This window comes from Trichomycterus rosablanca, chromosome 13 (assembly GCF_030014385.1).
Source record: "Trichomycterus rosablanca isolate fTriRos1 chromosome 13, fTriRos1.hap1, whole genome shotgun sequence".
Classification (NCBI taxonomy): Eukaryota; Metazoa; Chordata; class Actinopteri; order Siluriformes; family Trichomycteridae; genus Trichomycterus; species Trichomycterus rosablanca.
This window is the reverse complement of record NC_086000.1, coordinates 4,790,196-4,817,814: the sequence shown is the minus strand read 5'-3', so window position 1 is coordinate 4,817,814 and position 27,619 is coordinate 4,790,196. Positions and strand designations below refer to the sequence as shown.

The 27,619-nt window shown below is 40.6% G+C and overlaps 1 long non-coding RNA gene across 1 annotated transcript; it reads left to right on the top strand.

The window, feature by feature from the left end:
* Positions 1 to 27,140, top strand: LOC134325833 (uncharacterized). Its single transcript, XR_010014368.1, has 3 exons — positions 1 to 124; positions 12,176 to 12,369; positions 26,648 to 27,140. It is a non-coding gene; the product is annotated as an uncharacterized LOC134325833 (long non-coding RNA).
* The last annotated feature ends 479 nt before the right edge of the window (positions 27,141 to 27,619 follow it).

Sequence of the window (27,619 nt, the reverse complement as noted above, 5' to 3'; positions counted from 1 at the left end):
GGCCTGAGGAAATTCCTGCTAATTAAAAGTTAATTATTTGTTTAATTAAGCACTAAAATGTGATTTAGAAGATTAAATGTATTTATGCTGAGCTGCGGTTATGATCATAGAACAACAGGACCCGGTAAGCCCGATATAAACACACCAGCATCACGTTAAACACCAGTGTTTGCTTACAAATACACTGCAGGTGCATTTGGTAACATTAACTGTCTCAAAGCACAACAGTTCTGTTAAATAAAGTAGTAAAAACTGCGAAATATTAAACATTCTTTCAGTTTGAACTACATTATGTTTGACATAATTACCACAAAACAACTGTATGTACTTAAATAGCAGCCGTGTATATTATACTAGATCTAATACTGTTTAGTATGGAAGTATGTAGTGTGGATGCAGCCAAATGACGAACTAAAAGCATACTAGACTACTGCGCGTTAAAATAGTATACAAGTACGCTCCATGTCCCCCAGACCGCATACTGTATTTGTTTTTATTTTCACATTATTACATTCATTAGATTTTACTCAACAACAAAGTATTTCTTTTGTCTTTTACTATGATCCCAGTTTATTATAATTAGACACCTTTACCCCAACACAAAAAAGATTAAATACTAAATACAGTAACATTCATTTCAGCCTTGAAACAAAAAGGCTGAACATTAAACATTATAATTGTAGAAAGTCATATAATTGTAACAGTCGTATATAAAGATATACGTATAATTATAATTGTAGAAAAATGCAGCTTGACAGTGATTATTTTGTTTTCCTTCCCACCCTGTTTCTTTCTTATTTGTTGTATGTATTTCTTTTTGCTTTAATTTTTTCCTATATGCTTCCAATTTTTCTTCCTGTATGTGTTTTACCATTCAATTCTGCCATACATGTAAACCTTTATGCAATATGTTCATGAAAATAAATAGATTTATAGTACTAACAACTAATAATGTAACCATAAATTGTTTCACCAGGATAATACAATTAAGAATACATTTCTTGACATTTATGACATAATGGATAAGTAATTCTCAGATGTCCCAGTTCACCAGTAAGTTTGTAATACATTTAAATAGACATTTTGTGCTATGTAGATCTTGCTTGCATGTGTTTGCATTTATAAGCCCTTAATTGGGTTTTATTTATGTATATGGAGTCTGCGTGGGTTTCCTCCGGGTGCTCCGCTTTCCTCCCACATTCCAAAAACGTGCAAGTGAGGTGAATTGGAGATACTAAATTGTCCATGTGTTCGAAATAACCTTGTGAACTGATGAATCTTGTGTACTGCTGGTCCTGTCATGAATGTAACCAAAGAGTGTAAAACATGACGTTAAAATCCAAATAAATAAGTAAAATAAATAAATTTATCTATAACTTTTACATGCTTCCATTTCCAGGTCAGGTCAAACCAAATAGTTTTGTTTAGCACTTTTTAGATCCAGGTCCAAAACCTCAATAGCAAGTTGAGTTTGGTAGTGTTTAATACTCTCTAAACACTGAGTGATAAAAGCAGAAATCCAAACACTAAATAAATGAAGAAAACATTAATAAATAGTACCAAAGTGTAATGAATGTAACCCAAGAGTTCAGTCTGTAATAAAATATATTCTAATCCAATGTTGGTGCAGTTTATACAGTAGGAATGAAATGTAAAAACTTGTCCAGGTCACTTTTTCAAATGACCAGTAGATGGCTTCCTCCACCATGAAATGAGAGCAGATGTCTTCATTATATCTTATGCAATTCTAGCAGTTTTATCCCATCAAGCGAAAAAACTGGTGGTTTGGGGGTTTGTGTTCTGGAACCTTGGTGTATGTAATAATTTATGGAGGTTCTGACTTTTCATGTTCGTCCTTGGGAAAATTAATTCGGTGAGCACAAACATTTAGGTTTATCCAGCATGTTTTACAAACAGGCCACATCTGTAAGCATAAAAAACTTTCCACAGTGAACACACTGCTTTATAAATTATAGTTACATTGATATAGATACATACATAGATCTGCAGACTTCCAAGGTTTTGTAGTTAGAATTACAAACATTTTGTCTTTCTATTATTTACCAAAATAACAAAAGCAGTTTCAAAATATGTTGTAAATCAACCTTAAGCTATTTAAGCTGCTTTGCTGAAATTAAAATCACATAGAGAGGTTTCAACAAAATTAATTTAATACAAGTTAATAAGGCGTGAGGTCCTGGGTTCGAGCCCCAGGTGGGGCGGTCCGGGTCCTTTCTGTGTGGAGTTTGCATGTTCTCCCCGTGTCTGTGTGGGTCTCCTCCAGGTGCTCCGGTTTCCTCCCACAGTCCAAAGACATGCAAGTGAGGTGAATTGGAGACACTAAATTGTCCACGACTGTGTTTGATATAACCTCGTGAACTGATGAATCTTGCGTAATGAGTAACTACCGTTTCTGTCATGAATGTAACCAAATAGTGTAAAACATGACGTTAAAATCCTAATAAACAAACGAACAAACAAACAAACTCTTATTTACCAAAATTACAAAAGCAGTTTCAAAATGTGTTGCAAGTCAGCCTTAAGCTATTTAAGCTGCTTTGCTGAGATTAAAATCACATAGAGAGTTTTAAACTAAAATAATTTAATACAAGTTAAGTAAGGCGTGAGGTTGCTTTAATCTTGTGAAATTATGACATCTATGTAGAACAAAAACACTGTGATATTTTGAGAGATTTTGCTGAGATTAAAATCACACAAAGAGGTTTAAACTGTCTGAAATGTGACGTTAAATACTACAGAATTTCCACATTCCAAACTGTTCAATAGTTGTGACTTTTATTAAAGATAAGTTTGGAAGCTATTTTAATGGTCTAGTTGTAGGTTTTCTCTTAAATTCATTTCCACATTTGAAATAAATAAATATATGCGATGTAATGAGTGTAGCTCTTAATTTAGAGATTTTTTCAAACCCATGCTCTGTTTTTTTTTTTTAATTTAGTATTTTTTTAATCAAAGACAAAGCAGCATTCTATCGTCCCTGTGTCGAAGCGATGCCGTTTATTAGCACTCTCTCTCCGCCTCTGTAGAGTGCAGATTTATGGAAATAAAGATCTCCTAACTGGTTTGAAACGTTCACCTTGCGCAAGCGCTCTCTCGTGCTTTACATCCCCACGCAGGCCGTCCTTGAGAAGAAAGCGAAAGATGTGAGCGCGTCTCGGTGCTGATGTTGAGAGAGGAGAAAAACAATCCGTTTCTTCTTTAGACTGGCAACACGTGTTGCTTTTCAAATGTTTATCAGATGTGGTCTGTGTTCGACAAGCCTGTTTGGGGAAAAAAACAGAAAACCTGCAATAAAAAACATATGAAACAGATTAAAAGTGGGTGGCTCACCAGATATATGGTTGTAGATGGGTACAGATATACAGTAGAAAAATGTTATATTAGTCAAATAAGCTATTTAATTGCTTTAATGTAGTGAAATTGTAACATACTCAACAACAAAGCATTGTTTAATGTGGGACACGTAATGTAGTACTTTTTGTCAATTGTCTTTTACTATGATTCTAGTTTATTATAATCAGACACCTTTACTCCAACACAACAACAGATTAAATACTAAATACAGTAACATTCCTTCTTTCTTTTTAATTTTTAATCAAAATACAGGTGTAAATCACAATTGCTATGCATCCTTGAAACAAAAGGCTGAATATTAAACATTATAATTGTAGAAAGTCATATAATTGTAAGTCATATTTAAAGATAGTCGTGTAATTATAATTGTAGAAAAATGCAGCTTGACTGTGATTATGCTGTTTTCTTTCCCATCCTGTTTCTTTCTTATTTGCATTTATTTTTACTTCCATGCTGCAAAACAGGGGAAACAGATTAAAAGTGGGTGGCTCACCTGATATATGGTTGTAGAGGGGTACAGATATACAGTAGAATATCTTATATTAGTCAAATAATTGCTTTAATGTAGTGAAATTGTGACATTTATGAAGAATAAAAACACTGATATTTTAAATTAAACATAGAAATGTTACATTACAGAAAATAAACCTTTTTTCCAGACCATAAAAGGTTTGGTAAATGATTAAATGACATTTTTCCATTAGTACTTAAAACCTGTGTTAGACATGAGTTTTCTTCAGCAGAAAAGCTTTAGATATATACAAAGCACCCACATAAACCTTTCCTGCCGTGAATGTAACTCACAAGAGTAAACACGGCGTTAAAAGATAGATAAATAGACATAAATAGTTTTCTTCAGATACTTAATTCACCACTTGTATGTAATAACATACAAAAGGTAAATTAGCTGCTCTGTTTGACTCATTGAATCGATTTATTGAAAATAATTATATTCACCACACCTGCCCACATACCATGTATAATTCATATCTTGTACAACATCTCAGACTTATTATTCCAATTTTATATATTTATATTCATTCGCATCTCATTATTTTTGTACATCTGCACATAAAGAGTCTTTAATCAATACCTGTATATAAGAAACAAATGGTGCTTGTTTATGTAAGTTAATGTGTATTTTTTTGTGTACTTAATGTGTATTGCAGCTGTGAGGGACTATGCACCTAAGATTTTCACTTAATTTTCACACCTGTGTTAATGTGACGTAACAAAGTGATTTGATTTGATTTGAACTTAACTAACTATTTAAACTTTTTCCATTTAAAGTAACTATTTAAATTAAAAATAGAAGAAGATATTCCAGTGTTGGCATTTTCAGTAAACTGGGAATAGAACCGGCAACTGTTAGAATAAACCATATAAAATAGAATTGATTAATGCATCTTCGCTAGAATTCCATTTTTCGTTTCGTCACATCCCTTTAAAAAATGACTGAGTCGAGAACGTACAATCAGTCAAGTGTGAGACAAGGGGACGCTCACTTTCCTCTCCAGCATAATTTGGCATTTGATCACTAGGGCTAGCAGGGTGCGCAGTAACAGGCTCGATGGATTCTCAGCAGCAAGATGCGTCTGTTTAAAACGGCCGTATTGTGTTCTGAAATTAAGTAGGGACTTAAACACTGAATTTTGAATGAAAGGCACATTTTAATGAACTGATGCAAATACACAGAAAAGGAATCTAAGGAATTGATTACAAACATCCTACAATTACAGCACTGTGGCTATGATTCATTTATTATCGGCTCTGATAATTAATAAGCACAAATAATCTTTGTTGTAGTGTTGTATGCTGCAAATCTGCTCACTTTGCAAAGCCACTCTGCTATATTTGTACGTCCCTTTATTCTGTAAATCAATTCACATAATTGTACATAACATTTCTACATGGAAAATCATCACTTTCTATATTCTGCTATTTGTATGTGATTATTAATTACATTCTTCCACATATTTGTTACTCTTAATTACAAACCGATATTATAGTATTTGAATATTATTTTTATACGTGCACACACTCATGTACATCCCCCTCCACAAGTATTTGCACCCCTGTTAAAGATGAGTTTTATTTTTAATGGATCGATCTATTGGGTCAAATAGAGCAGCCAATTTACCCTTTGTTGTTATTAGGAGGTGAATTATTTTTGCCTTTTGGATAATTTGCTTAATCTCACAATGGGGGAAAAAAATCCAACCTGTAATTGAAGTGAATTTATTCCAAGAAAAATAACAAATGCATGTATGCCTTAATTATTGCCCCCCCCCCCCCCCCCCCCCCCCACAAATCTAACAAACGTGATTTTTTAGTCATATTTAATTTTTTTATAGTTTATTAGTGTGTACAGATTTTCTGTGTGTGTGCATGTACATATAGATCTATATATTTAAGTTCACATGTATATCATGTGACACAGAGGCCAAATTCTTGTTCAACATGAGAAATAAGGGATTCACAAATAAGGGAGTTTTGATGATTATAAGTCTGGAAAAGGCTGTAAAAAAGAGAAATCGCTACTCACGTGAAACTTTTCATATCTACAGTTAGGCCAATAATTTGATGTGACAAACTTGCCCCCACACAAGTTGTAGCAGATGGTAGAAAAGGCAAAAAAATCCCCAAGGATCAGTGTCAGAGTCTCCAAAACTACAATCACATACCAACTCCGTTCTAGCAGATTATTTGAAATGTTTGCCAAAATTGTCTGTTATCATAAATGTAAACTATACTGGAGCTTCTGCCATGGCCAGCTCAGTCCCCTGATCTAAACCCCATAGAAATCCTTTGGGGTGAATTTTACATTTGACATTTGCTTTTGTTTATGGTGGTGTTCGTAATAGGTAAAGAACGGCTACTAATTAAATAATAACACATTTAAGCTTCTGATTATTAGATCAGATCCACACACTAAGTCCGAGTCGTCTGTGCGTGTGCTCCAGGGTAAACGATAACCAACTCAAGCGAATCTGACCTTCTGCACAGACAAATGAACACGGTCAATTTTATAAATATGCTGATCTGCATTTCAGTGGTGCTAAATACTAAGATTTATTCTTACTCAGATAATACTAATAAAATTTTTAATTCAAATTCAGTGTTTTTAATTCAATAATAATGCAAAATAGTTTCATATTTTGGGTGTCTACTGTATATATTAATTATCATCTTCATATTCTCCTTGTTATATTACACTGAGTCAGAGTAAATTACATTTTGCTTCTTTGTAATTATATGTGCTAATGAATAACAATAATAAAACATCTGACATCTTGAACTTTAAATAGCAGTTGAATATTTTTTGGTTTTCCTGTTGATGCTCTTTTATCTTTTTAGCCTGATTTAGTATTTACTAGGGATGTAACGATACACTACCCACGATGCAATGTGATTCACGATATTGGTACCGATTTGTTTAAACTGAAATTGAAGACAAATGATGACAGTTTCCTTTTATTAAAAAAATAAAATAAAATACTGTATTTGTGATTATCTTTTATTTATGTAAATAATGTATTCCCTTTTATTTCTGAAGTAGGTACAAACTATGCCAAACTATTTTGAATTAAGCCCAATTTGGCTAAAAAAACCCGAATTTGGCAACCAGGCGTACAGCGCCAGTGACGTCAACAAGGCGAGGTGTATAGCGCCAGCGCCCTCTGCTGTTTAAAGTGAATATCGATTCATTTTACATGTCAAATCGATTTGAATTGTGGAATTCTTAAATCGGTTATTAACTGTCTTGTGGTGAATCGTTACATCCCTAATATATACAGTAGGTGCATTCATTCAAACATCCTGTAATCAGAATTAGCATGTTAGTAAATTATTTTCAGACCATGTAAGACATTGAAATACCAAATGAATTAACTTTAATATGTAACTATAAGCAAGGCAGATTAAATAGACAATAAATATATAACAATAAAAACGGTATAAATAACAAAATGCCATGATAAGCTCATGCTTCACTAAACTGATCAAAATTTTATTACCTTAATTCATGCATTTGTGGGGAATACACCAATGAGGCATAACATTATGACCACCTTCTTAATATTGTGTTGGTCCCCCTTTTGCTGCCAAAACAGCCCAGCAACTGTGATGCTCTGTGTATTCTGACACCTTTCTATCAGAACCAGCATTAACTTCTTCAGCAGTTTGAGCTACAGTAGCTCGTCTGTTGGACCACACGTGCCAGCCTTCTCTCACCACGTGCATCATTGAGCCTTGGCTGCCCATGGTTTACTTGGTTTACCACTTTTGATAAATACTGACCACTGCAGACCAGAAACACCCCACAAGAGCTGCAGTTTTGGAGATGCTCTGACCCAGTCGTCTAGCCATCACAATTTGGCCCTCGTCAAACTCACTCAGATCCTCACGCTCGCCCATTTTTCCTGCTTCTAACATCAACTTTGAGGATAAAATGTTCACTTGCTGCCTAATATCCCCCCCCCCCCCCCCCCCCCCACTAACAGGTGCCGTGATGAAGAGATAATCAGTGTTATTCACTTTACCTGTCAATGGTCATAATGTTATGCCTGGTCGGTGTATGAGTGTGTGTAATGTACATGTACATGTTTGTACACGTTTGGTCATTTTTGTAAATTATTTCGATTAGGCAACATTGTAATTATAGACCCAAAATTAATTGCTTTTCTGTTCCTACTTAATTGTTCCCCTGTGTTCAGAGTGCTATTTATAATGACATGCTTTGACAAATTGGATATGTAGGAGCTTCAGTGGCCTGCACTGAGCATTGACCATAATCACAATAAATACAGTTGGGATGAATCGGAAAGCTGACTGTGAGCCAGGCCTTTTCCAAAATCTCGCACATGAATGGGACTTTCTCCATATAATTGCATATTTTTTGTCTGTAAAACAGAGCTTGCAGATTTGATTTGGCAAAGAATTCATGCAGCGGGCAACTCGGCGCCAGGCACATCTGCTCGAGCTGGAATAAGACGGCGGTCTTGGGGCTCCTGCCACACTTAGCGCTCATGCAAATCCAATTGAAATCCCACTCCTACGCCCTCGTAGTTGTCTGTTGTCCTTTAATCGAGTTCTGTTTACGGTTGAAGCAATTACTCCCAATTTGGCAACTTATAGGCAAATTAGAGCGGCCCGCCAGGAGCCTCCTGTCCTCTCCAGAGACGGGAAACCTGAAAACGCACCGCTCGCCAACGCGTAACCTTTAGAAGTGTCGTTTACCTGCGTCGTGATTTGATTTCCCAGCTTTTAAACATGACCAATTACAACTCTCCTCTGGCTGTAATGCTTTTAACAGATCTCAATAAACAGAGTAAATCAGTCAGCACTTTGGGCTCAAACCCGCAAGCCGAAGGCCGCTCGTTCGCCTCATTAGCGCCGGGGACTCGAGCCCTATCCAGGTGGATAATCTCCCCGCTTTACAACCTTAATTACACCTTAATCAGCTCAGCGTTCGGCCCTTCCGACAGAAGCCAGGAGCGATCGCTCTCCTTCACCCCGCCTTCCATCCTACGTCTCTCGCTCTTGCTCCCCCCCCCCCCCCCCCCTCCCGTCCCGCAGGCTCGCTCGCAGTTCTCCGTGTCGCAGGCGAGGCACGTGAAGGGCAGGCTAACTTTGTAGGACAACACAAAGCTTCAGCATATGGCCGGAATCCCCCAGGTGCGGTCTTCAAGTAGGGCTGGTGTGCGGGCTACTCACTTTCCATTCTCCCTCCGTTCTCATTTCTGAACTAGCAGCTTGTCCGCTGTCTGCTAAATATGGTCGGAAAAGCCGCGATTTCAGTCGCTATCTGCCTCCGCCGGCTCCGAAAACGAGCCCTGGCTCAAACGAGGCAGTGATTCATTCGGGTGTTTACGTGTTTGCGTCCTATCTGCCTCGGCCGAAGCGTTAAACGCTGGAACGAATATCTCCTATTTAACTTCATTATTATAAATCAAACGGCCGCTTCATGCGGCGTTAATGAAGACAAAGTGAAATATGGATGTTTTTCTCGCCGCGTTTTAGGCCGATTAAGTGGCCCATTTAATGCTAATTAGCCACTAAACTTCAATTTGTGTTTCCCTGTTTGCTCTTTTTAAAATTCTCGATGCTCAGATTGTCTGTTTCAGCTGCAAGCTTAATTAATAGACATTGTTCGCAAAACATCACAAAATATAAATATTTTATACAGCATTGCCACTCCTGATATCAGTGCTAGCTCAGCGGTTAAGGTTCTGGATTAGTAATCAGAAGGTTGCTGGTTTGAGCCCTACATCTGACAGGTTGCCACTGTTGAACCCTTGAGCAAAACCCTTTACCCTCAATTGCTTGGAACGTACACCAATCAGCCGTAACATTAAAACCACCTCCTTGTTTGTACACTCACTTTGTAGTTCTACAATTACTGACTGTAGTCCATCTGTTTCTCTGCATGCTTTGTTAGCCCCCTTTCATGCTGTTCTTCAATGATCAGGACCCCCACAGGACCACCACAGAGCAGGTATTGGATCAGACACAGCAGCGCTGCTGGAGTGAACGCTCACTGTCCACTCTATTAGACACTTCTACCTAGTTGGTCCACCTTGTAGATGTAAAGTCAGAGACGATCGCTCATCTATTGCTGCTGTTTGAGTTGGTCATCTTCTAGACCTTCATCAGTGGTCAGAGGACGCTGCCCACAGGGCGCTGTTGGCTGGATATTTTTTTAGTGAGGTGTTTAAAAACTTCAGCAGCGCTGCTGTGTCTTATCCACTCATACCAGCACAATGCACACTAACACACCACCACCATGTCAGTGTCACTGCAGTGCTGAGAATGATCCACCACCTAAATAATACCTGCTCTGTGGTGGTCCTGTGGGGGTCCTGACCATTGAAGCACAGGATGAAAGCAGGTTAAAAAAGTATGTAGAGAAACAGTTGGACTACAGTCAGTAATTGTAGAACTACAAAGTGCTTCTATATGGTCACAGTAAGTAGTAAGTAGTAGAATTTACCTCCTTTATCTCTCAGTGAATTAAACCAGACTTACAGGACAGCAAAAAGTATTAAAGTTATTTTGGATCTGGCTCTCCTCTGTTTCTGATATTTTGTCCATGTGCTGTTATTTTGATCCTAAAGAAATTTGGGACACAACAGTAAAATAGACCTAAATACCTGTACATTTTCAGAGTCTGGAAAGAAAGAATAGAAAGAAATAAAATGCTCTCTCTCTCTTGGTTTCTCCCCTCCTTCATCATCCTCTGGCAGGAGGAGCAGGTTCTCAGTGCTGGTCAGTTGTGATTGATAGACTAGTGCTACCCTGCTTTGGGTGGCTGCTGATGTTTCAGCCGTCAGGGGAGTTGGAGTGTTGGCTCGCAGGGCTAAAGGGTCAGAGTGTTTGGGGGGTTGGGGGCTGTGTGGGGTTTGGATTCAGGCTGTATTCTCTTGTACGGGGTTTACGGTTTGGGATTCCTGAAGTGTGGTGGGTGCTGAAGTCGAGAGGCTGATTTTTGGATTCCACACTCGTTCACCTCTGGAGGTATTTGTGTACCTGCCCACTGTCACGCTGTGCTATCTTTATTTATCATTCTGCACCATGTTAGTCCCCTAGGGTTCCCAACTTTTCTGAATTGGTCTGGAGACTCCTGTCATTCACTCCTGCCTCAGGGGTTGGCCACCTAAAATCTCAAGTTGTGCCATCAACCTGAATGAGTGTGTTTTGCATTGCTGTGGAACATGTGACCTCTACTTGCTGTTTGAGCGGTGTGGGGAACTTGCAGCATTGCAAGTACATCTTTCTGTACGCTATACATCTCTCTATAAGACTTTGTAGCTGGCGGGTGAAAAGAAGCAGCCGGTGACTGCACACTTGTCAAAGAGGTTGCGTGTAATTCTGTGGCTCTCCTCGGTTTTCGGTGGTACTTTTGAGAAATTTGTGTCCTTATTTCCCCCCAAAAAAGAGTAAAAACCGTCAGTGAAAAAAGCGTCCCAGCTTTTTTTGAATGGTAGTCAAATTTTATATAGAATAATAGAATGTCTTTATTTGGCATAGATAGATAGATTCTTTATTGATCCTTTGCAGGAAATTTCTTTGTTACAGCAGCTCACATCCGACAACAACAACTTCTTGTATACATACAACATTCACTTACAGTATAAAAAACAAGCAATAAGAATACAAATGTACAGTATGGTACTAAATACATGTAAACATACAAAAATCAGTATTTATTGAGGTATGTAAACAGTGGTGGTGCATGCATAGCATACAGAAGTAGGTATTTATTATAAATGATTTATTTGGATTATTATGAATTGTTAAACAGTCTGATATTTCAGTCATATATACGTATACATATATACATATACAGACGTACAGTAAGCTGTAGCCTAGTGGTTAAGGTTCTGGACTAGTAATCAGAAGGTTGCTGGTTCAAGCCACACCACTGCCAGATTGCTTCTGTTGGGCCCCTGAGCAAAGCCCTTAACTCTCAGTTGCTCAGACTGTATACTGTCATAGTACTTTAAGTCGCTTTGGGATTTGAACTCTCAACCTTTCAATTGCTAGCCCAAAGCTCTACCCACTAGGCTACCACTGTCCTTAAGTTCACACCTGTATTTTTTATATTTACATAATGCAATTATGTATTTTTCTATGTGCTTTTGTCAGCCAGATTAATGTTCAAGTGTATGAATAAATCACAGCCTCATGTTTTCATTGTATTTTACTAAAGGCCCAACATTTCTGGAAAAGAAGTTTGTATTTGTATCTCGTTTTCTCCATCATCGCTGGGTTTTAAAAGCCTCCTGTACCTCTCGTTCAGCAGGTATCCGTCCCGGATTCCAAAGGCCTGTACCAGGAACGCGCGCAGACGCACCGTGCGGCGGCTCCGGCGACGCAGCTGCGAAGACGGGTCTAGCTACGCTCCCCAGAGAGAGCAGCCAAATTCAATCAGACAGTTCAAGATGATGTGATGAGAGCCCTCCGGAGAGAGAGAGAGGAACAACAGAGTAGCAGGTGGGAATGTTTTCCTCTCCTCGTGTTTCCTCTGTAGCTGCAGGTAGTGGATCAATTGCTTACCGTAGTGACGAGCTGTTCTTCTAAAGCAAACACGATTAGAACAGCTGGGACACTTTGGGGAAATGCGGCCCGCGACCGTATAAACTGCGTCCGTAATGTACTGCAAGAAATCCAGCTACCGATTAAATGTAATGGGTTCGAACCTTAGAGAGATCTGCATGTTGTTGGTAGAGCTCATAAAAACAAAAAACAAAAAACATTAAACATTTTATGGCCAAAAGTTTGTGGACACCTGGTCATGAGCTTGTTGGATGTACCTTTTTAAAACCATTGGCATTATTAATACAACAGTTTTCACTATTACGACAAGGCTTTCCTGTAGTCATTATGGTCGACCATACTCTTATGCGGACATCTGACCGTAACCTTGTTTAGCATTATATTTTCTGTGGGCATTTACACCGATCATCCATAACATTACCATAACACACCGTTCCTGTTGTCAGCTCTGTAGTCCATCTGTTTCTCTACATGCTTTCTTAGCCTTCTTCAATGGTCAGGAGAGAGGAGTGGTCAAATCTTTCTGATGTTGAAATGGAAGAACCGGCACGACTGTTCAGGTTCGCATCTTAAACCAAGCTGTTCAGGACAACAAGAGGTTTCTTATTTTATCAGGTGGTTTCATCTGTGAGTCATTGAGAGAAATGACTGGATCTTGACATGGAGGTCGATCTCCTGGGATATATCAGCTTGCTCTTACTTGGGTTAAGTTTCCGATGATGAGATGTCTGCCGTACAGGCCGAGACGTGATATGAGACGGAGGCGTCATGAGCTGAAGGGCAGAAGAAGCCATGGGAGGGTTTGAATTTAAAGATAAAGTGCTCCAAGCAACTGAGGGTTAAGGGCTTTGCTCAAGGGCCCAACAGTGGCCTTGAACCAGCGACCTTCTGATCACTGGTCCAGTACTTTTACCACTGAGCTACCACTTGGGTTAAGGTCCAGGCTTTGTGACTCTTTCCTGTTACACATGAAAACACAGGGAGTCTGGAACTGGAAATGACCTTCCCCAGCTTGTTAGCAAACAGTTGTATGGCTGAACAGGTTTGATGTCTGCCAAACATTTGAAAAAGTCGGGACAGGTGCATGACGATAACTGTTACCGCATTTTTCATTTTACAAAGACATCAATTGCTGTCAAAGTGCAATGGCCCGCAGGCAGGTCAGTCTTACATCTGCACTCTTAGTACCAGGCTGCACTAATTCCTCGATTCCTCCGAGAGCTTTTAGAGAAATGAGACGTCCTTTTTAGGGTAAAAGATGTATAAATGATGGATCACATTGGTTTGATTCAGTGTTCAGTTGGTCAGGGTTGCGGCAGGTCCAGTTCCACCAGGAAACACTGGACAGGGAACCAATCCATCACAGGGTTTTGACCATTCCCTTCTCAATCATAGCCAGTCATATCTGTGTAGACGTCCGGCTAGCTGATAGCCCTGCTAAACTTTGAACCCTAGAGGTAGTGGGTTAGCACTGGGGGGAAAAAACCTTACGACTAATCATTATTTATTGTTCCCAAATGTTCCTCAAACATTGGCCACCCAAGTATAGAAGCGTAGCGGTTTTGGAAAACGAAGCTACCTTCAAAGACGTACCGGGAGGGGAACTTCACAGGAATTCGTACAGATTGCAGAATTTACCCAGGCGAGTGTGCCGGCGGACCAGGCTCCGAGGACCTCCGTGAGGGTCCGGAGGGGAAGGGTGTCAGCCAGGTGTGCGTGTCAGTGAATAATAGCACTATCAGTTCGCCGCCGTCATCCATCACGCGGGCCGGGAATCACGAGCGCAGCAACATATCATTACACAAGGTTATCACTGGCCCATTACTGCCCCTGATCAATCTACTCATCCGCTGGGTCCTCCGCTGGACTCTTTTTTCCCCCTTAGTTCCACTCCTGCGGTCTCTTTGTTTGTAGATCGAGAGAAAAACTGTTTTATTGGCCGACACATTGAAACGGTGGTATTAGCCGGGTTATGAGCAGGTATTCAGACCGTTCAGTACTTTGTAAGGATCCTGTAGGCAGCAATTGTACTCATGCTAGCATTCTTGGAGATGTCAAAGCTTTGTACCCTTGGATTTGGCAGTTTATTCCATGTTTTCTGGCAGTTCAGATGGCGATGTCAGTGAACTGCAATCTTCTGGTCTTTGTCTAGGCTTTGTTTTGGCTGTATGCTTCAGGTCATTGCTGTCCCAGTCTGAGCTTGAGCACCCTCTAAAAGAGATTTTCTTCATGAATGTTTAACTGAATTTGATCCAACCCACAATTCTACCTAGTCTCCGTGTCCATGCTGCTGAAAAGCACCACCATACCATGGTGCCACCACCACTGTGTTTTAATGTAGGCATGGTGTTAACCGGGTTATGAGCAGGTATTCAGACCATTCAGTACTTTGTAAGGGTCCTGTAGGCAGCAATTGTACTCATGCTAGCATTCTTGGAGATGTCTGTACAAGCTTTGTACCCTTGGATTTGGCAGTTTATTCCATGTTTTCTGGCAGTTCAGATGGCGACATCAGTGAACCGCAATCTTCTGGTCTTTGTCTAGGCCACTCAAGGACATTCAGTGTTGTTTTGGCTGTATGCTTCGGTTCATTGTTGTTCCAGTCTGAGCTTGAGCGCTCTCTAGAAGAAGACTTTCATTCGTCCCTAAATTCTACCCTGTCTCACTGTCCCTGCCACTGAAAGGCACCACCACCCCAGCATGATGGTGCCTCCACTGTGTCTCAACGTAGCTGTGGTATTAGCCGGGTTATAAGCACTGCCTTATCAGACCAGAGGATCTTATTCCTCATGGTGACGGATTACTTTACTTGCTTTTATTATATCTTACACTTAGCAGCGTCTCCTGTCTTGCCACTCTGCCATAGAGACCAAATGTATGAAGTGCCTCAGAATGTTGTCTGTTCATCATGTCCATATCTACTGAGGATCCTTCGGAGACTTTTTAGATGGACCATTGTATTGGACCAGGGATTTCCTGACCAGATGCTTAATTCGACTGTTCAGTTTATTCTACCCAGGTTCAATGTTGTACGTCTATGTGGGTCCTGAGAACATGTGTATCTATATATATTGTTTGGTTTTTGAGGTTCCTCTGACTTCATGGCTTGGTTTGCGTCTTAAGTGTGCCGTTCCTTATAAACCCAGGTATGCAATCGATTTAAATCGGCACCATTGCGAACAAGACCAGAGCAGGATTGCCTTAAATCGATTTTACAGGAAAATACGGGCACACAAGTCAAGACGGTGATACAAAGATGGGACGCGAAAGAGTATTGAAATATTTGACTTCTATTTTGGGGGGTCTCGCATCCAGCAGACAATGCATCGGACAGCATGCGTCAATACCGGCCTTATTCGACAGCTGACTTTGAAATCACTTTGACCGCTGCGTACACGGCTAACGATTACTGATCCGTGGTGTTGACTAAAGAATTAGACCGGGCTTTTTGCTAGTGTGTCTCAAAAACCCGTTTGAACAAATATATACAGTGTATCACGAAAGTGAGTACACCCCTCACATTTCTGCAAATATTTCATTATATCTTTTCATGGGACAACACTATAGACATGAAACTTGGATATAACTTAGAGTAGTCAGTGTACAGCTTGTATAGCAGTGTAGATTTACTGTCTTCTGAAAATAACTCAACACACAGCCATTAATGTCTAAATAGCTGGCAACATAAGTGAGTACACCCCACAGTGAACATGTCCAAATTGTGCCCAAATGTGTCGTTGTCCCTCCCTGGTGTCATGTGTCAAGGTCCCAGGTGTAAATGGGGAGCAGGGCTGTTAAATTTGGTGTTTTGGGTACAATTCTCTCATACTGGCCACTGGATATTCAACATGGCACCTCATGGCAAAGAACTCTCTGAGGATGTGAGAAATAGAATTGTTGCTCTCCACAAAGATGGCCTGGGCTATAAGAAGATTGCTAACACCCTGAAACTGAGCTACAGCATGGTGCCCAAGGTCATACAGCGGTTTTCCAGGACAGGTTCCACTCGGAACAGGCTTCGCCAGGGTCGACCAAAGAAGTTGAGTCCACGTGTTCGGCGTCATATCCAGAGGTTGGCTTTAAAAAATAGACACATGAGTGCTGCCAGCATTGCTACAGAGGTTGAAGACGTGGGAGGTCAGCCTGTCAGTGCTCAGACCATACGCCGCACACTGCATCAACTCGGTCTTCATGGTCGTCATCCCAGAAGGAAGCTGACGCACAAGAAAGCCAGCAAACAGTTTGCTGAAGACAAGCAGTCCAAGAACATGGATTACTGGAATGCCCTGTGGTCTGACGAGACCAAGATAAACTTGTTTGGCTCAGATGGTGTCCAGCATGTGTGGCGGCGCCCTGGTGAGAAGTACCAAGACAACTGTATCTTGCCTACAGTCAAGCATGGTGGTGGTAGCATCATGGTCTTGGGCTGCATGAGTGTTGCTGGCACTGGGGAGCTGCAGTTCATTGAGGGAAACATGAATTCCAACATGTACTGTGACATTCTGAAACAGAGCATGATCCCCTCCCTTCGAAAACTGGGCCTCATTGCAGTTTTCCAACAGGATAATGACCCCAAACACAACCTCCAAGATGACAACTGCCTTGCTGAGGAAGCTGAAGGTAAAGGTGATGGACTAAACCCAATTGAGCACCTGTGGCGCATCCTCAAGTGGAAGGTGGAGGAGTTTAAGGTGTCTAACATCCACCAGCTCCGTGATGTCATCATGGAGGAGTGGAAGAGGACTCCAGTAGCAACCTGTGCAGCTCTGGTGAATTCCATGCCCAGGAGGGTTAAGGCAGTGATAATAATGGTGGTCACACAAAATATTGACACTTTAGGCACAATTTGGACATGTTCACTGTGGGGTGTACTCACTTATGTTGCCAGCCATTTAGACATTAATGGCTGTGTGTTGAGTTATTTTCAGAAGACAGTAAATCTACACTGCTATACAAGTTGTACACTGACTACTCTAAGTTATATCCAAGTTTCATGTCTATAGTGTCGTCCCATGAAAAGATATAATAAAATATTTGCAGAAATGTGAGGGGTGTACTCACTTTTGTGATACACTGTAGGTGTGCATCACATGTACACCATATAGTCAGAATTACAGTGTATCACAAAAGTGAGTACACCCCTCACATTTCTGCAGATATTTAAGTATATCTTTTCATGGGACAACACTGACAAAATGACACTTTGACACAATGAAAAGTAGTCTGTGTGCAGCTTATATAACAGTGTAAATTTATTCTTCCCTCAAAATAACTCAATATACAGCCATTAATGTCTAAACCACCGGCAACAAAAGTGAGTACACCCCTTAGTGAAAGTTCCTGAAGTGTCAATATTTTGTGTGGCCACCATTATTTCCCAGAACTGCCTTAACTCTCCTGGGCATGGAGTTTACCAGAGCTTCACAGGTTGCCACTGGAATGCTTTTCCACTCCTCCATGACGACATCACGGAGCTGGCGGATATTCGAGACTTTGCGCTCCTCTGCTGGTCGCTTGAGGATGCCCCAAAGATGTTCTATTGGGTTTAGGTCTGGAGACATGCTTGGTCAGTCCATCACCTTTACCCTCAGCCTCTTCAATAAAGCAGTGGTCGTCTTAGAGGTGTGTCTGGGGTCATTATCATGCTGGAACACTGCCCTGCGACCCAGTTTCCGGAGGGAGGGGATCATGCTCTGCTTCAGTATTTCACAGTACATATTGGAGTTCATGTGTCCCTCAATGAAATGTAACTCCCCAACACCTGCTGCACTCATGCAGCCCCAGACCATGGCATTCCCACCACCATGCTTGACTGTAGGCATGACACACTTATCTTTGTACTCCTCACCTGATTGCCGCCACACATGCTCGAGACCATCTGAACCAAACAAATTAATCTTGGTCTCATCAGACCATAGGACATGGTTCCAGTAATCCATGTCCTTTGTTGACATGTCTTCAGCAAACTGTTTGCGGGCTTTCTTGTGTAGAGACTTCAGAAGACGCTTCCTTCTGGGGTGACAGCCATGCAGACCAATTTGATGTAGTGTGCGGCGTATGGTCTGAGCACTGACAGGCTGACCCCCCACCTTTTCAATCTCTGCAGCAATGCTGACAGCACTCCTGCGCCTATCTTTCAAAGACAGCAGTTGGATGTGACGCTGAGCACGTGCACTCAGCTTCTTTGGACGACCAACGCGAGGTCTTTTCTGAGTGAACCCTGCTCTTTTAAAACGCTGGATGATCTTGGCCACTGTGCTGCAGCTCACTTTCAGGGTGTTGGCAATCTTCTTGTAGCCTTGGCCATCTTCATGTAGCGCAACAATTCGTCTTTTAAGATCCTCAGAGAGTTCTTTGCCATGAGGTGCCATGTTGGAACTTTCAGTGACCAGTATGAGAGAGTGTGAGAGCTGTACTACTAAATTGAACACAGCTGCTCCCTATGCACACCTGAGACCTAGTAACACTAACAAATCACATGACATTTTGGAGGGAAAATGACAAGCAGTGCTCAATTTGGACATTTAGGGGTGTAGTCTCTTAGGGGTGTACTCACTTTTGTTGCCAGTGGTTTAGACATTAATGGCTGTATATTGAGTTATTTTGAGGGAAGAATAAATTTACACTGTTATATAAGCAGCACACAGACTACTTTTCATTGTGTCAAAGTGTCGTTTTGTCAGTGTTGTCCCATGAAAAGATATACTTAAATATCTGCAGAAATGTGAGGGGTGTACTCACTTTTGTGATACACTGTATGTATATACACTGATCACCTATAACATTAAAACCACCTCCTTGTTTCTACACTTACTGTCCATTTTATCAGCTCCACTTACCATATAGAAGCACTTTGTAGTTCTACAATTACTGACTGTAGTCCATCTGTTTCTCTGCATGCTTTGTTAGCCCCCTTTCATGCTGTTCTTTAATGGTCAGGACCACCACAGAGTAGGTATTATTTGGGTGGTGGATAATTTTTAGCACAGGTAGCAGAGCTGAGATTCTTCCCTCCTTTCTTCTCTAGTTCCCCTATTGCAAGTCCTCTGTTGCTTGCGCCAACCCAACATGGGTCGAGGAGAACCACAGACTAGCACCCACCTGCTCAGACTCGTGTGCAGTCAACTGGTGACACATATCATGTATGGAGAGTTATCCTATACCCTACATCAAACATCCACCACTCGTGAAGCATCTTGACCAGGCAGCAGGTTTCCCTTTGGACAGTGGTAGCCTAGTGGGCTGAGCTTTGGGCTATCAATCGGAGGATTGTGGGTTTAAATCAAGGCTCTGCTATGCAGTTACTGTTGGGTCTTTGAGCAAGGCAAAGCTCTGGCCCCAGCTTTCAGACAAGCTGGAATATGCGAACTTGTTTCTTCTTGGCAGAACTTGGCCATTGTAATGTGCATGGCAACGCGTCTGTGATCAATGACCTGCTGTGACTCTGTATTGAAAGACTGGGAGGTAAACGTCAGGAATGGCCGCTTTACCGTATTATACAGGTCTGTCCATCTGTAGCTGGCTAACTTTTGGAGCAAACCATGGGAAGTCGTTATCTAAAGGGGGTATTATAATTAGCAAAACAATAAAAAAATTATTAATGAACATTAAAATGCAAAATAGTGAAAAGAGAACCTATTAATCACCGGCGACTCCCTTTTCTGAGCTTTAATTAGATATTAGGGTTAATGGCATGAGGAGGGAGTTTGGGGAAATGTAATTGCTATCGTTTAATGGGCCAACATCTTTGTACAGTTGGTGACTGCAAATTTGTAATTTATATAATAATGTCGTTTTTATTTGAGTTGCGGCTAATAAAGAAGGTGCTGGAAGTACAGACCTATATTCTCTAAACAATGAAGTTTGACACTATGTAGCTAAAAGTATCTGGACACCACAATCAAGGCTCGTTACTTGATGAGAATCGGACAGTGGTGGCCTAGTGGGCAGAGCTTTGGGCTATCAGTTGGAGTATCTGGACTAGACGAGACCACAGTTCTAAGAAGCCTGAACGGAACCAGAGACAGGCTGTAACTGTAGGTTTAGACGAGATCTAGGTTTCGAGTTCTGATTGCAACTGTTTACTTATTAATCGAAAATCGTACGGCATGGTTGTTCGGTGGGTAGCACTGTCCCCTCACAGCAAGACGGTCCTGGGTTCGATTCCCAGGTGGAGCGGCCCGGGTCCTTTCTGTTTGAAGTTTGCAGGTTCTCCCCGTGTCTGTGTGGGTTTCCTCCGGGAGCATTTAAAATCTGAATTGATGAATCTTGTGTAACCAGTAACTACCTGTCTCAGAACGCCTTTTTTAGCCCACTTTAACCTCTGTCATGATCATTTCAGCATAGACTGCAGTGCCATAACAGGGACTTATTATTTATATATTTATTAGGGCTGTCGAAGTTAACGCGATAATAACGCATTAACGCGATCTCAATTTAATGCGATTTAAAAAAATTGTGCCGTTAACGCAAATTCTATTTGGCCCTGCGAGTCATCCGTAGTTCATGTTGAGACTTGACCGTGCACGGCATCTCTCATTAAGACGGCGTTTCTCAAATGTAACCGAGCGTCGTAGTGATGCACTTTCATAATAAAGAAATAAATACACGGTATATTCACAAGTTGTCGGCAGCAGAACACTTTTATTACTTTTTCTGTTACAGTACCGAATAGTGGACAGCTAGAGTCGTTAGCCAAGCATGCTATTCCATGAACTATGGAAGCCTCAAAGGGTGAAAACACACTCACTTCGTGTAGAAACGTCCATCAAACCATTGTCACAATACAAGCACAGAAAAGTCTGTTACAATAACTACGCCTTATCCCACCTAAAGCACCGCTGATCTACAATGTTTGCTGATGGAGAAATTTTAACCTACAATCTGACATATATACGAAGTCAAGGGTCTCTGCTGGATAGTATTACTGCCTAGCATGTGAGTGAATAAAACTCCCTTACAGTTTTCTCTTGTCCCAGCAGTTTTTAACATAAGTACATTTAGCATAAAATGTGTTCACCATTTTAATTGTAACATTTCACTTAAAAATCCTTGTTTTCTATAACATTTACACAGATTTTTTTTAATGCGATTAATCGCGATTAACTATATGAAATTCTGAGATTAATCGCGATTAAAAATTTTAATCGTTTGACAGCCCTAATATATATATATACTGTATATATATATATATATATATATATATATATATATATATATATACATATATATCGGAACACTACCTCAATTCAGTTGAGATTTCCTATTCCAGAAACAGGGCACATGCAAATCAGAGCGCTCCACTTTCTCTGTGAGGCCAATAATTAGGACATAATTGAAAGTCTCTGTAGGTTTTCAGAACACGCTGTGAACAGAACTTAGTGTACAATAATAATAGAAACATACCGGTAAAGTAATTAAAAGAATATTAGACCATTTAAATATTCTGTCTATCTTGTAACCCACACTTTATTTATTGCAATGTGATTCGATTCACGATACTGGGTTCACGATACGATTTTATCCCGATTTATTGAATTTGAAGATTTCTTTTATTATTTCTCTTTAATAAAATACTGTATTTGTGCTTATCTTTTATTTATCTAAATAATGAATGTCCTTTTATTTCTAAAGTAGGTACAAACTATGCACATTTCCCTTTTTGTGTAAAAAAGACTGAAATGAAATTTTAAAACAAATCCCACATTATATAAATAAATAAATAATACAAATAAAAAAGTATCCTCACATAAATAAACTAAGGCTTTATTCGTGCTCCTTTCAAGCTTACATGTTTTTTAAGAAATATTAGCACATCTACATTTTCTGGCAAAAAACCCAAAATGCTGCAACACTTCTGATTTGAAAGAGGAGGGGGGCATCCTCAAGTTCCACATCTTCACCTGCCGTCGCAATTTTACTAAAACAGTGTAGTGACAGGGTTGCCAGGTCAGGCCTAAATCACCACCCCGCAACATTTAACTTTTCACCCATTTTGAATTAAGCACAATTTGGCTGGAAAACCCCGAACCTGGCAACTCTGTGTAGTGACGTAAACCGGGCGAGGTGGAGAGCGCCAGTTCGCCCTGCTGTTTAAAGTGAATATCGATTCATTTTACATCTTGCTTGATTTGAGTCGTGGCATATTTGCATCGATTATTAACTGTCTTGTGGTGCATCGTTACAACACTTATTTATAAAGTTTGAATTATGAGTCAAAAACAACTAAAGGAAATTAAAAGTGAAAGGGGTTAAAAATGATGTTTTGTGCATTTTTGTTTGTTAAAAACCTGCCGTAAACACTAAATTAAAAAATGAAAAAGTTAAATCCTGACGTATCAAATATGATACTAATTAAAACTCATCAGTGCAAACTTTTATTTACTTAATTTCCTTTTGTATTTCACAGAAGGTCAAATAAACACTCCAGTTTCAATAAATTTTTGGGCTATTATTAGTGGTTTAGACTTTACAGGGTTAATACAGGTGAAAACGCTTTTGCAAATCATTGCTGTCTATGTTTTATTTAGATTTTTACTGCAGTCCCAACATTTTCGAAACATTTTTCTCCCACTTGTCCGTTTAATAAGTTTCGCTCTTTTTACTAAGTGCGCTTTTTACCCACTTGTCAGGCTGAACAAAGAAACCAGTAGAAACGTCTTTCATGGTGTGAAAAGGGGGTAAAGTTCTCCCCCGCACCGCCAGCAGGGAAAACAAAGCGGCTTCTTCAGCGCTCTCGTTTTGACAGTCGCACACACAAGCAGGGAAGGGAGAAAGCGAGAGACTAAAAGACAGAGGAACGGAGTAAGATGTCATTCCTAATTTGGAGGAACGGCGGGCGGAGGAGATCTGGCCTAAAGCCATGTAACGTGCCGCTCGAGTCGCCGTACGAGTGGATCGTCCTTGAAGGTTTCGGGTAAAGACGAGACGCCGCAAATCGGAGCCGCACAAACATTTTAATGAAAGGGTTTCCACCTTCACAGCCGCGGGACATAAAACACTCGACTAATGTCTCGTTACGGTGGTTCTGAGCCTCAGAGACAGGAGCGCCTCGTTCTCCTAATTCAACATGTTCGTTCACTACGGTACCTGCTAGCAGGGAAACACATTACATTGTCCGATTTTGAGATCCATTTTGGATGTACTCAATTCCCATGTTGTCCATGCTCCCCAACACGTGTGATTCCTTGGGCTTTTCTTTCCACCAGTCAGCGGCGGATTCATACACAGAGCCGTGACATGAACAAAAATAGCCAACATGCCATGCTGAATTATAGGCAGTTGTAGCCTAATGGTTAAGGTAGTGGACTAGTAATTGAAAGGTCACTGGTAAAGCCCCACCACCGCCAGGTTGCCACTGTTGGGCCCTTGAGGCTTAATTGCTTAGACAGTATACAGTCAGAGTACTGTAAGTCGCTTTGGATAAAAGCATCTGCTAAATGCTGTAAATGTAAATTATATTTTTGTTGCTCAAACTGGCGCCCGAAGAGACCAGACCAGAATAGAAGTCACATGGTACAAATGGTACACCGTTAAACCCAGCCCGGGCGAATGCCACCTCTAAGACTCAAACCCAGGTCTGCTATTGAACCTGACTGTTACGATTTATCTGAAGTCTCCATCGTGCGTATTTCTAGTGCACGATTTTTTGGAATACTTGGAACCGCAGCGGTAGCTTAGCTCGGGTACGGGTCTAATAATCAGAAGGTTGTCGGTTCAAGCCCTGCCATTGCCAAGTTGCCACTGTTGCCCTCAATTGCTTAGTCATAATTGTTTCTCTGAGTTTAAGCTAAGAAGGTCATGGGTTCGATCCCCAGGCGGGGCATTCTCCCCGTGTCTGCGTGGGCTCCGGTTTCCTCGCACAGTCCAAAAACATCCAAGGTAAATGTGTGTGTGTGTGTGTGTGTGTGTGTCTGCCCTGTGATGGACTGGTATTGGAATGAGTGTTTTAACCAGGTAACAGGTGATTATAACCAATTATATAAAATAAACAACAGTTTGAGAAGACACTTGATTCTAATCTAGAATGCTCCTCTGTACAGACATGGTGTAAAGATTTTGGGAGCTCCGACCTCTACCCCGTTAGCTCACTTCGAGCCTTCTTGCTCTATGTTTTGACCGAATGTACCCACATTTCCTCAAACGCACTTGCGTAAAGCCTCCGTAGTTAAAAGTTCCTTGAAAGTTGCAACAGAGCAAAACACTACTGAGACTTTACGGGCGTCCTCATTCTTTTACAGTTCTCTGTACAGCGAGCCTTTCGTCGACTCGTCCGCCCCCCGCGGGGTGCAGATATTTCAATCGGCCACCTAATTAATGATTTATTTAATACTTCGGCGCTGACCTCTGCGTCCGACGATAAGTCGGGTCTATTTTTAGACGGCTGGATGACTTGCGTTTCATTATTCCTTCATCCTCGTCCTGCGCTAAATCGGGACGCCATCAAGGTTGAAAGCGTCGATAGAGGAAAGTCTTCGTGTTCGTTTAGGCGCAGGAGGACGTGTACAGTGTCTGGCTCGGGGGTCGAAGCCTTTGACGAACTGCTAAGTAATCCGAACTAAAATTCTAGGCCAAATCTCTCTGTCATTAGAGTATTGTGTGTTTTTTGTCCGATTCATGTTGGGAAACGATTCCCCATACTCTCTGAATCACTGTTTCACAATGGACATCTTGCATAACGTAGCATTACATGTGTCCGCTTTCCGAACAACCGTGCAGCACTTGCTACGCATCTAGACGTCTAATGTCCTCACCTGTTTCAGTATTTTCTATTAATTTTGCACAGTGTTCTTTATATTTAGAGGTATTTCAGTGTATTTTACAGCATTCGTTGTTAAATGTGGTGTTTCAATTGTTTGATTGTTCAACTGTTGTTTTTATTCACTTAGCGACTTTAGTCAGTCTATGCTATCTGACTAGGCAAATTGGCTACAGTGAAGTGAAGTTTTAGTGTGAAGGATTTTAATTTTGTTTAATTTGTTGAGCAGTTTGTTGATATCGTCATTACACTTTGTTATCTTATAGCAGGGGTGTCAAACTCATTTTCACCGAGGGCCACATCTGCATTACGGTGGCCCACAAAGGGCCGATTGTAACGTATCCGGCTGTGATTGCAGTCTGCCTTTTAATTCTTGGACAATTTGTTGTTTTTCTTGGAGGCTAAATTCTGTGTGTGGTGTCAATGCCATATTTATACTGTATATTTATAATGTACAGGTATATCTACATTTATTTTGTACTTCTTTACCACAGACACGGCCTCAAACTTGTGTTCACTTTCCCATCTGTCGTTAAATTTCCTCCTTCTGCTTCAATTTTCTCTTCTTGTACATTTTGGGATTATTTGTAAATATTTCTCAACATCCTCTAGTGGCTGGATGCGATCACTTTGCAGGTCACAAAATTGGCATGCATTGTGGGAAATGCAGTTTATGTATGTTTATATATATATATATATACAGTATATATATATATATATATATATATATATATATATATATATATATAAACATACATAAACTGCATTCTTTATGCATTTTCTCCCCTATTTCTCCCTTTTGAGGTCGTAATTGCACCAGTCATCCACCCATCCGGCTTAGCTGTAGTTAAGTGTTACACTTAGTACAATATGAAATGTAACCAAATGTAAAATAGCGCTAATGAGTTAGCATTTTGTGTAAAAATACTAATTGCTATAGTAACGATAACAACCGTATTTAATTACGGAATTACGGTAAATTCGTAACTGAAGCGCTGTAACATACTCGCTTAACATTTACAAACAACTGAGAATATAAATGTCTACTACTTACACACGATGTTTCTGTACTGGATTGCAAGAGAATTCTTAAAGGCGCAGGTGTAACAGTCTCAATGTTTAAGTCTAGACTGAAAACATATTTATTTTCTCAGGCTTTTGATCAGTATAGACAAAGGCGCAGAGCTTGGGGGTTCTTGGTCATAGAAACTTGTGGTGATCAGGGATGTTGGGTTGCTGTCGTTCTGCCTCTCTTGTCCGATCACTCAGGTTTGATGACGGTGGGGAGATGGACGCTGATGTCCTGTGAAAGCCTTCATGACCTTGTTACCTGCTCGCTCTCCCTTTTAGTTCTGCTGTAATAATTAGAGCTGCCGGAGTCTAAAACTCTCTGTAAAACTGTTTTACTCAACTATCATTGTACATGATTAACTACATTCTCTGTTGTTTTACCCCGAGGGCATTCTGATGGTTGTTTACCTGCCGAGGTTAAGGAATGAAGTCGAGACTGCCGTGACACCGATGCTGCTCCTGCCGGATGTGACGGAGCCTGGCATGTTAGCACCAAGAATGACAAGAACTCACTACGGACTTTATTGAAGACTAGACTGAATAACAACTCTATTATTATTATTTATTTATTTATTTATTATTGCTAGTTATAACTTTTAGTTCATTGAATTCTGTGTTTGTATGATTTGTGTAAATCCTATTTATTTAAAGTATCCTCCAGGCCACCCAAGAAGGATGGGCCCTGCTGAATCTGGTTCCTCTCAAGGTTTCTTCCTGTAATTTTAAGGGAGTTTTAACTTGCCACAGTCGCCCTCGGCTTGCTCAGCAAGGGTTTTTATATCTGTTGGAACTGGATTTTTTAAAGTTGCTTTGAGACAATATCTGTTGTAAAAAGCGCTATATAAATAAAGTTTACTTGACTGGCAGGTGTCCCATTAAATTATAAGTACGTCTCCGTTACTACTCGAAGCATCACAACAATCGTACGTCTTTTAAGCTTTCGCGGGCCACATAAAATGACATGGCGGGCCGGATTTGGCCCAAGTTTGACACCCCTGGTATAAGCACTTGAACCATGTTGAACCTTTGTGTTTACATAGTATTACATGCAATAAATGCCAGAGTTCCATCCGGACCTGTCGAACAGTTTTTGGTGGGCGGTGGCTCCTCCAGACGCAGGTGCAGGAACGCGTCGTAAATTAATCACTCCTCATTTCGGTGGTTGACTCGTTTATATGCTCAGGGGCTCTGAAGACAAATTTCTTCACAGTGAGATCGAGGATAGAATAGCAGCAAAGGAAAACATTTCCATTAAAGCGTGTAACCTCATTCCACTGACGCGGAGCGCTTCTGGGACTGTGAGAAAACTTCACACGGTTTACGAGAGTGTATAAACCGGCTGTTGTGTCTGTCAGTGTG